The sequence below is a fragment of the Leptopilina boulardi genome, unplaced genomic scaffold (assembly GCF_019393585.1).
Source record: "Leptopilina boulardi isolate dan_hultmark-lab unplaced genomic scaffold, ZJU_Lbou_2.1 LbouV2_190, whole genome shotgun sequence".
Classification (NCBI taxonomy): Eukaryota; Metazoa; Arthropoda; class Insecta; order Hymenoptera; family Figitidae; genus Leptopilina; species Leptopilina boulardi.
The window spans coordinates 200,566-212,707 of NW_026137741.1; positions in this window are offsets into that span (position 1 = coordinate 200,566).

A 12,142-nucleotide genomic window follows, 5' to 3' on the forward strand; every position below is an offset into this window, starting at 1 on the left:
AAATTTTATAATGACAACAGATAATGAATTAAAAATTAAAAATATAACAGAAAATCAAAATAAAATAGAACAAAAAGTTAATAAAATTAAAAGTAATGATTCATCATCCAGAAGTTCATGGATGAAAGACTTGCCATTACCTAAATTTTCTGGCAGTACTCAAGAACGCCCGATGACGTATTTACGCGAATTAGAGGATTATATGAATTTTAATGATATAAATGATGAAGAATTTAAATATTTTATTCAAGCTAGTTTAGAAGGTATTTCAAAAGAATGGTGGAATTTAGTCAAAGAAGATGATGATAATTATAGAAAGTTTAAAGAAATATTTATAAATCGTTTTTGGAATGAAGAAATTAGACTTAAAATAGGCACTAATTTACAATTTGGAAACTATAATCCAAATGGTAAATTATCAAGGTCAGCTTACGCGATAAAGATGATTAATAAAGCAAAAGACTTAATTCCACCACCTTCAGAAAATGAAATTATTATGAAGATTTCTAGACATTTCACAGAGGATATTCAAACTGCAATAATTGTTAGAGGCATTCAAGATGTAAATAATTTGTTAGATTGATTAGAAAAATTTGACCAAGTTGGTCCCGTAAATTCTCAAAGAAATTTTTTAAATAGAAATGCTGGAAATTTTCAAAATAACTCAAACAGCCAACAAGGCTATCAAAATAAACAAAACACATATCAAGGAAATCAAAATAAAAATAAATATAATCCTAACGGAAATGCGAATCGAAATTATTATCAAGGAAATAAAAATCAAAATAAATACCAAGAAAATAATAAACAAGAAAATGAAAGGGTTAATAAACAAGAAAATTTTCAAAATAAAAGAGCATTCCGTGATAATAGTTTCGAAGGTAATAGATTTCCAAATAATAATTTTAAACAAAACAATTATCAAAATTATAATTATTCACGTCCAAATTATAATAGTGGAAATGTTGTAAATGCAAATAACACACCGCGACAAGATGAAAGAATATCATCCACGGTAAATAATCCAAATCAACAAAATATTAAACAGCGAAAAATTAATTAAAAAAAGTCTAATAATGATAATAAAAATGATAGAAATACTTCAGATGAACAAGAAAATAATTGGTCATTACCGTCAACTAGTTCGGAAAACTAGTGAACATCGGGTTTGTTGACACAAACTCTGTAGATACAAATCCGAGGTCAACGGCACTTTTAAATAGAAAAGAGTTTGTCGAATCTTTACCTTCTAATTTACGCGAAGAATTATTGGAAGAACAAAAAGTAAATATTCATGCTCATTTAGGAAAATGTCCAATAATTCAATTTTTAATAGAAAATATAAACGTAAAAGCATTAATTGATACGGGAAGTCAAGTAACTTGTATTTCAGAAAATTTTAATGAAGAAAATATTAAAGTATTTGAAAATTGTCCAAAACTACCAGTAGTAGGTATGAGTATAGTAGGTGCAACCGGAGCACGTCCAGTTAAACTTAAACTTCAAATATTAGCAAAATTTAAAATGGGAGATTGGTTAGGACAATCTGTTTTTATTATTGTACCTAAATTAAATTGCGATTGTATTATCGGTTCAGATATGTTAAAAATATTAAAAACTAAGATTCATTTTAAAAATAATGTAATAATAATTGAATGTACTTTACTAGATATAGAACAAAAAGAAAGATTTTACAAACTTATATCGCGTTATAAACATGTATTTTCGAAAAAACCGGGTAGAATAAATATATATGAACATGAATTAGAAGTGAAAGATGACAAACCATTTTTTAAGAAAACGTATCCAATACCAATTAAATTGAGAGATAGAGTGAATCAAGAATTAGAAAAATTACTAAAATTAAATATTATAAAAAAAATGAATACAAGTTTTATAAGTCCAATTTGTACTGCGTTAAAAAAGGATGGAACGATAAGATTTTGTCTAGACGCGAGAAAATTAAATGAAATTTTAGTTGAAGAATTCAAGCGTGCGGAAACTACCGAAGTTTTATTTCAACGTTGTAGTGGTGTGAAAGTGATGTCTTCATTAGACTTAGTCAGTAGTTTTTGGCAAATTCCGTTGGCTGAAAATAGTAAAAAATACACGGGATTTATTATTGAAGGAAAATGTTATGTATTCAATGTAGTACCTTTCGGTCTAAAAACCAGTACGAGTGCATTAGTAAGAGCGCTAGATCAGGTATTATGCGGGATAGGCAACTTTGTAATCACTTTTATCGACGACATGCTGTGTACTTCACAAAATATCGATGAACATCTTTATCACTTGGAAAAATTTGTTAGAAGATTGGAAAAACACAATATGACTATAAATTTTGCAAAATCACATTTTTTTCGTCCAGAAATAAAATATGTAGGACATATTTTATCATCTGAAGGTATAAAACCGGATCCTGAAAATGTAAAAGCAATTCATGATTTTCCGCGACCGAGAAACTTAAAAGAATTACGAGGATTTTTAGGTTTAGTAAATTTTTATACTAAATTCACAAAAAATTATGCACAAGAAATAGTCCCTCTACTAAAATTATTAAAAATTGGAAATAAATGGGAGTGGAATTTAACAAAAGAAGAAGCGTTCAAACGAGTTAAAAATCTTTTTTGTGAATTCACTATTCTTAGCTATCCAGACTTATCGAAACCGTTCTATTTACAAACAGACGCGAGCGACGTAGCGATAGGAGCCGTGTTATATCAAATAGATAAGGACGGAAATCAAACACCTATAGCTTTCGCAAGCCGTACGTTAAAAGGAGCGGAACTTACATACTTTACAACAGAGAAAGAATTATTAACCATTGTATGGAGTTTATTAAAATTCAGATCATACATTTTAGGTTGTTATATTGTTATAAGAACCGATCATAAAGCGTTATCTTTCGTGAAAAGTTGTAAATTATTAAGCGGTAGAATTACGAGATGGATCTTAGCAATTCAGGATTTTAATTTCGACATTGAATATATCCAAGGCAAGAACAACATCGTAGCGGATACTTTAAGTAGAGCACCAGTTTATGAGGAAACAAGCATAGGACTAGATTCCCATGAAGGAAAACTATTTCTATATAATTTAGCAAAACGACCTTCATCTTAACTGCGAAATAAATTTAAAAACATTATAGATGAGCAAAATAATGATTCTATTTCAAAACAAAGAATGTCAGATGTTAGACAAGGTAAAACCAAGCGTTATATAATCGATAAAAAGGTACTTTATTTTGTCGTAGGGGATAATAAAAAATTATGTTTAACTAAAAGTATAATTAATGATTTAATTGATGAAACACATGTAATATATATTTACACGTCGGTCCACAGCGAGTTTTTCGTATGTTAAATGAATATTTTTATTATCCACACTTTGCAAAAACAATAAGACATAGAATAACAAGTTGTGACTCATGTCAGAGAAACAAAGTTTCTAATCAAACAAACTTTTCTGAAATGTGAAACTACGCACCCAAAAAACCAGGTGAAATTTTATCGATAGATTTTTATGGTCCATTACCAACTTCTAAGGGAGGATTTAAATACATACTATCTACTATAGATGCGTTCAGTAAATATGTAAAATTATATCCTATTAGAAAAATGACCACAAAAGCGCTTATAAACAAAATTTTCAATCACCATATTAAAAAATTCGGCAAACCAGAGAAAATAATTACTGACCATGGAACTCAATTTACCTCAGGGATTTGGACTAGTAAACTAAAAGAAGAGGGGATACAACCGGTATTTTCATCAATTAGACATCCTCAGGGAAATATTGTTGAACGTATACATCGGGAGTTATCTAGATTTTTTAGGACTCTTACTAACGGCAAACATAGTTCTTGGTGGAATTGGATTAATATAATAGAAACTTGTTTTAATGAAACCCACCATGAAACAACCGAGTTTACGCCAGTCGAATTACATCTTAACAAAAAACCTAAAAGAGCATGGGAAAATTGGTTTAATTTTCCACCGATTCCGAAAAATATGGATTATGATAGGAAATTAGAATTAGCATACGATAACATTTGTAAGAAAGGTAAAAGAAGAGCAGAAAAATTTAACATTTCGCATAAATTAACGGAATTTAAAGTTGGAGAAAAAGTCCTTATTAAATTATTAAATAGGTCGGATAAAGAAAACAAAATAATAGCCAAATTCCTACAAATATATGAAGGTCCTTACGAAATAAAAAAAGTAGTAAAACCAGGAACATATATTTTATGGAATTCTAAAACTAAAATAGAAAAAGGAATGTACCATAGTCAAGACTTAAAAAAATATATAGATAGATTATAATAAATAAAATACAATAAATAAAAAAGTGTTAAGTGTAGTAATCATTAATATAAAAACATATATAAAAAAAATATAAATAAAACAGTGAATAAATAAAGTGAATAGTGATAAGTAGTTGTATATTTTAAATTTAAAGGAGAATGAAGAGGAAATATAGAAGTGATAGAGACACTAAGATTTAATTCATGCGAAAAAGACAAAACAATAATAACTAAAATAGACTCTTATGTATATAAAAAAAAAACAAAAAAAAACAAAAATAATCAATAAAAATAATTGTTACTAATAAATAAAAAAATACAGAATAAATAATTATATATTTTCAAATTTAAAATATATTGCGCTAAATCAAATAAACAATATAATTGGTCAATTATCTTATTATAACAGAAACCAATTATATTAATACATTAAAAACAATCAAAAGAAAATTGAAATATCAAAATTAAATAGGAAAATATAAATTCATAAAATTGTAGTGTACAAACTGTCATTTAGTTAATTCAGTGCTATTTCGTGATTGTCAAAAGAAATAGTGTTTGTGATTTACTAAATTTTGAGGTATGCTACAGTGCTAATACTCATCATAAAATTAGTATTACAACAATTACACAGCCACACAAAAAAAAAAAAAGTTCTGATCTGGGGGTCTGACTATATATTTTCTATGTCTTTTGGGTCGCTGAATCCGAATCCGAGGCCCATTCAACCCCATCACATCAGGTTTTTGAAAAAACCTCAAAAAACCAAAATGGCGGACACTTTTTTGGAAAATTTATCGGATTCGCTTGAAACTCGCTACTCGGGGGTTTTTGGGGTCGCTGATTACGAATTTGAAGTCAGTTTTTAAAAATTCAAAATGGCGGATCCAATATGGCGGACATTTTTTTGAAAAATTTGCCGGATTTGCTTGAAACTCGCTACTCGGGGGTTTTTGGGGTCTCTGATTACGAATTTGAAGTCAGTTTTCAAAAATTCAAAATGGCGGATCCATTATGGCAGGATTTTTTGTCAACTTTATTAGATTCGCTTGAAACTCGTTACATGAGGGTTTTTGAAGTCGCTGATTACGAATTTGAAGACCAATTTACAAAATTTAAAATGTCGAATCCAATAAAGATGTTCTTTTGAGAAATCAAAAACTTGAGTGTTTTAATTCACCCGTATTTACTTTGTATCTTGCGTGTGCCTGCGTCCAGGGCACCTCCATGTGGTGTACATTGGGTAACGCAAATGCCGACGGTACATTATATAGTAAAATAGACGTGATAACATAAACATTGAAACTAAAGATATTACGCGCGTTTAATAGCACAAATTGTAGGTTTTTTTAGATTATGTCCGAATCCTGATATGATAAATTTAAACTGACTTCAAATTCGTAATCAGCGCCCCCAAAAACCCCCGAGTAGCAAGTTTCAAGCAAATCCAGCATTTTTCAAACAAATATCCGCCATATTGGATCCGCCATTTTGAATTTTTGAAAACTGACTTCAAATTCGTAATCAGAGACCCCAAAAACCCCCGAGTAGCGAATTTCAAGCAAATCCGGCAAATTTTTCAAAAAAATGTCCTCCATATTGGATCCGCCATTTTGAATTTTTAAAAACTGACTTCAAATTCGTAATCAGCGACCCCAAAAACCCCCGAGTAGCGAGTTTCAAGCGAATCCGATAAATTTTCCAAAAAAGTGTCCGCCATTTTGGTTTTTTGAGGTTTTTTCAAAAACCTGATGTGATGGGGTTGAATGGGCCTCGGATTCGGATTCAGCGACCCAAAAGACATAGAAAATATATAGTCAGACCCCCAGATCAGAACTTTTTTTTTTTTGTGTGGCTGTGTTATTATAGATTAAAATAAAATAAATCTTAAATCTGTAAAATACGCATGCATTAATAAAAATCAGAAATATATTTTTTTTTATTTTTTATATATAGCCAAAAGAAAATTTTTTTTTCTATTTTTTTTCTATAGATGGCATTAATAATAAAAAAAAGTCAGGCCACGAGTACTGTGTGCGATGGCGCAACAGATGAGGCAGGTCCTCTAGGAATCTCTGCCAGCGACTACTGCATCACAAATAAAATAACAGCAATTGAAGTAGCCAATAAGGCTACACAAACAAAAAAAGATAAAAACAATAATAGAAAAAAAATCTAATGAAAAGTAACAAACTAAAAAAAAATAAAATATTAAAAATAAAAAAAAACAAGCCAACAATAACTAAAATTGAAAATGTTAAACTTAATATTAATCAATACTTGTTTCATAATAAAAAAATAGAAATGTAGCAGAGGAGGAGGAACCTTTTCCTCTATTTGTAAAAATAAATGGAATGATATATCCAAATATAATCCGTTTATCGGATTATACAGAATAAAAATTTTGTTTACTTTATTTTTTATTTTTTTTACATAAATTATAAATCTGCCTTCTCCTATTTATTTTCATTAGCATGTTTTAATTAAAATTAAAGATTATAATTATTATTATTTTTTTTTGTTCTTTATTTTTTTCAAGATGCAACAACAAAACATAAATGAAAATGACATAGTAACAGGATTTGAACAATATCCCGAAATGGTCCTAAGTATAAAAAGGTATAAAATGAGAATTATAAACGCAATCAACCCATCAGCCATAAAAGCTAAATTAATGGAGAGAGAGCAAACATAAATTGAAATAAAGAAGGAGATTTCCAACTTTTACAAAGATAAAGAGGATCAATATAGGATCACAAATTTAAACGACAGAATTTTGGCGGTCCCTATTATATATAAACAAGAAGTAGATATTTATGAAGGGGGTTACATTATTTTAATAAATACGGGTATGCAAGATCTAGTGTTGGTATATAACATTGACGAACATTTACATACATATATAAAAAAAATAACATTTTTCATATTATACAATATAAATTCTTAATTATCCCTAAATTCACTCTTAATATCGCCTTAAGTGATATTTGTCCACCACAACGTGAGATTGGGGAGTCTGGAACAAATTCCAGATTCCAAGACTTTATAAAAAATATTGTGGTAGACTTCTATATTAAAAAAATTGTAAATCATCATTATGTGGGATGGGCAAAAATCAATCAATTATCCTCACTAGAAGATTGGCTAGTGGAAAATGAACTAGCTATAATCAAACCAGACACTTACGATTTATATATGAATTACGATGAGGTGGAAGAAAATTTTGATGAGGATGAATTTGAGGATGAACCCATAAGAGCCCCAGAAGCATAATAGCTCAGTAGTGTAAATAAAATAAATAAAAATTTTTTTTAAAAAATTGCTGAAATTAATAATAATTAAATAAAATTATATGTTATATTAAAATAAAAATTATTTAAAAATTAATGATAAAAGTTAAATAATTTTAAAATTATTATTTTTTGAGAAATTAAAGATTTTAGAAAAAGAAAATCAGTTAGAGAAAAATGATTGACAGGTAGACAATGGCATTGTCCTTGGCGAACGTTAGAAACGGAATTAGAGACAGAAAAATATCTCCGTCCTTAGAAAATAATTTAAATGTAATTGGCTATTCGAAAATAGACGCCCCGAAAAATCCAAATAGAGGGAGAAATTGGCGGTAAGAAATACATGGGAGAAGCGCCCAGCGTAAAGTGGTGAGGGAAACTCGCGGATTTTCGCTCAATCAATTTAAAATTCCATACTCATACACTCGCACATTTTGAATTTTACTTATCCCAGAAAATTAAGGGTAGGGACGCAACTATATAAGCCAAGTAAACTTGAGAAGTGCAGATTGTTGGGGGCTTTCTAACGATCTCTACCTAAACGATCTGCATCTCTGGGCGAGAAAGATAACAAGGACTAAATCGTAATTAAAAATAAAATTTATTTAAAATTGTTAATTTTGAGAGACCAGTTGTTAGGGGCTCTCTAACGATTTCTACCAATACGATTGGTTCTTCTCAAGTTAACAATTAAAAATTGTCGAAAAGGAAAGTCTGTTGTTAGGAGCTTTCGAAAGATTTCTACCAACACGACTGACTTTCCAAATCTACAATAAAATTAATTATTATTTAACAAAACAACAAAAAAATTACCAACAAACAAATCTTTAAAGTCAAGCCACGGAAAATCAATGGTCAGGGGCTTTCTAACGATCTCTACCAACACCATTGATTGTCCAAGAGTGGTAAAAAGACAAATCGTAATTCTTGTTTAATATTCTTATATGCCATGTGCATTGCAATAGGCGATCCACATGACAATTTGAAAGATTTAACTATAGAGATGACCCTGACAACCCAAAGAAATAGCTAGAATAGGATATAATTAATTTATTCAAATTAATTATCTAGTAGGGTTTTTCAGAGATAAATCTATTGAAGTTTAATGTAAACATTATAGTTTGACAATATATTGTTGAACTATGATGAGTCATTAAAGTTTAATTTTTTTTATACCAAGAATTGAAAATTTAGAAATAGAGTTAGGAGAAACTAACCCTTAAAGTTTTTGTTAGGTAAAATTTTATAATACTGTTAAAATAATTTATTTTATATTTTTTTGTAGATTTCAAAAACTACACAAACAAATTACAAATCGATTTTTAATTGTGAGATTATCACAAAATCAAGGTGTGTTTATATTTGTTTATTTATTTATAATTATTAAGTTTAAAGTAAGTTTTATTCTATTCAGAATTCAGAAAATTAATGAGGAAAGACTCACAATCGTTTATATAAACAAAGAAAGACTATATTGTCAGATAGATTGTTTATTTACATTACTCAAATAAAAATAATTAGGGTCAACCGGGGTAAATCCGAACGCTTTTAGTAAGTTTCAACAATAACATAAGATTTTTCTTTAAAAAAAAATACTTCCGGTATTCTGGTGCATGAAGTTGTTACTTTACTTCCATAGAACAATTTTATGGGGTAGCAAAAATTTTTGATAAATTACAATCGCAGGAAACTTAGCGTTCGTATTTACCTCGATACTTTGCAACTTTCCTAAAATACCGGGGTAAATACGAACGCCACTGTATTTCAGAAAAATCTTAGGGAAAATAAATTTAAAGTATTGCAATTGTTAAACTTATATAAAAACTCAAAAAAATACGATAATAAACCTATTATGTAATAATGCATCATATATAAATACAAAAATCAAACAGGTTAAAAATTAAAATGCATTACACAATTAAAACGTTCAATAACTTTATCAAATCATAACGGATTTTTGCAAAACTTGCTACAGAAAGTATTTTGGAGTGATTGAATGTAAATACAAAAATAAAAGTGAAATTTTTAAATTCAAAATGGCGGACTTTCCTAAAACTTATTTTTAAAAATGATCAAAAATTCGTAATCAGCGACCCTGAAACCCCCCGAGTAACAATTTTCGAGCGAATCCAATGAATTTTTTAATTCTCGTCCGCCATTTTGAATTTTGAAAAACTGACTTGAAATTGGTAATTAGCGACCCCAAAAACCGTAGAACACCAAATTTTATTAAGATCCTGAAAAACTTTTTTCAACAAACCATTTGGCAAAAAAATTGAAACACTCCTTCGAGAGAACAGAGATTAAGTTTCTGCTTATTAATTACTAACGAGGATACGTATAGAAAGAAAAACTGTTTTCTATGTACTTTTATAATGTTAAAATAATAGTGTAATGAAATAAAAACAATTTTGTGTGGCTCTGATGTAAAAAAAAATGATTGAAAATACCGTTCGGATTTACCCCGGTTTTCCAATTTTCCTGGGTAAATACGAACGGTCTGATATTATTAATAAAATTTTACAGAAGGCAAAAATGAAAAATAGTTTCTGTTCTAGTATTCATAACAAACAATTATAAATAATAAAATAAATTTTTAGCTTCTTTTTCTTCAAATACGAGACAAAATACTGAAAGAGTGTCATCTTTGATTTTCAATCTTTTTTGCAATACTCGTTATCTTTGTTTATGCTGTTGCTAATTAACAAACGAAAAATGGGATAATACTTAGAATCTCTTGAAGAGGATCTGAGGTAAAAATTCTCATATCGAACTTATTTTTCAAAATTTTAATTAAGCTGAAATAATTAGCGTTCGGATTTACCCCCCGTTCGGATTTACCCCGGCTGACCCTAATTCTTTAATTTATTATTATTTTCTTAGCATCAAATTCTTTGAAACGATAAACAATCAATTGTTTAAACAAGTAAAAGAATTTTTGAAAAGTTAATAACAAAAGCTAAAAAACTAAATAATTATAGGAAAGATTCCTCTAATTTAGTTTGAAAAGCGACAAATAATTTAAAAATAAAAGAGAAAGAATATTGATATATACAAGTATAATATAGAATTTGGAAAAGCAAAAAAAAAGATAAATACCAACGTATTTTCATTTATAAATTTCACTACACGTTTACAATCTTATCTGATGATATAGTTAGCACGTGTTTCATTATATTGAATAATAGAAATTAAGAATATAAAGTCCCTTTAAATTTTGACAATACCATTGTTTCTTTTGTATTAAAGATAATAGAATGTGGGTGATACTTCCCTAAACATTTATGTTTACAATTTATCGGCCACATGTTTGAACTCATTTGCTTCTCAGAATCGATGTGTCACGTAAATTTAATTAAATAAGAATAAGAAATTACATAATATATTAATAATCCACGGACTGAGAGCTTATGAATGCTTCATCATTTTAGCATCCAATAATTTTTACAATTTTGAACTCAGTGAGCTGAAAAATATTACATATAAGTATTATTACATTTAAATTACAAGAACACTATTTGAGGTCCCGGTCAAAAGTTATGAAGAAGAAAAATCATTTTTTTTTCGAAAAATGAATGTGTCCTCCCCCTTAATATCCACATATTTAGACTTGAGAAAATACAAATTAGTATACATGTGTATTTTTACTTGTAGATTGCAGAAAAAATTTAGCGAAAACGATTGGCGATCACGATTACAAGTCATTAAGGAAAGAAGTAATTTATTTTTAATGTAAAAGTAAGCCATTTTAGCTCCCTTAACTTTTACAATTTTGGACCTAGTGAGTTAAGAAGGTAGTACACATAAATATTATTAGTTGTAGATTATAAGGAAAATGTAGCTAACAGTATTTGAGGTCACGGTTTAAAATTAAACAGAATAGAAATCAATTTTTTTCGAAGAAATTCCTGCAAATGAACCTGTCTCTCCTCCTTAACTTCTACAATTTTTGACCCAGGGAAATACAAATTAGTATACATGTGTATTTTTACGTGAAGATTACAGGAAAAATATAGCGAACTTGATTTAAGGTCACGGTTACAAGTTATTAAGAAAAGAAATTTTTTTTTAAATGACGAATAAAAGCAGTTTAGCCCTCCTTAACAAATTATCGAGTTTTTATTGCTGTACAGAACCTTCGGTTTTAAAAGAGTGCAACTCGCACTTGCCCAAATTTTTTTATGTTTGTTTGATTGGTAATATGCAGATTTAAAAAAATAATTTTTTAACAAAACTAAATTTAAGCACAATGTCTCTAGTAACTGACAATCAGGGGTTTTTAAGGTCGCTGATTACGAATCAGAAGTGCTTTTTCAAAAAAGTTTTTAGTTTGTCATGTTGGATCCGCCATTTTGAATTTTAGAAAATGCACTTCAGTTACGTAATCAGCTACCCCAAAAGTCTCGAATAATAAGCTTTAACTCAAAACGATCTAGTTTTAATTTCTTCGTCCGCCATTTTGAATTGTGCAATTTCAACTTGAAATTTGTAATGAGTACCAATCATATAATAAATTTTTTATTTTTTAAAAAATATAACATTTAAAGAT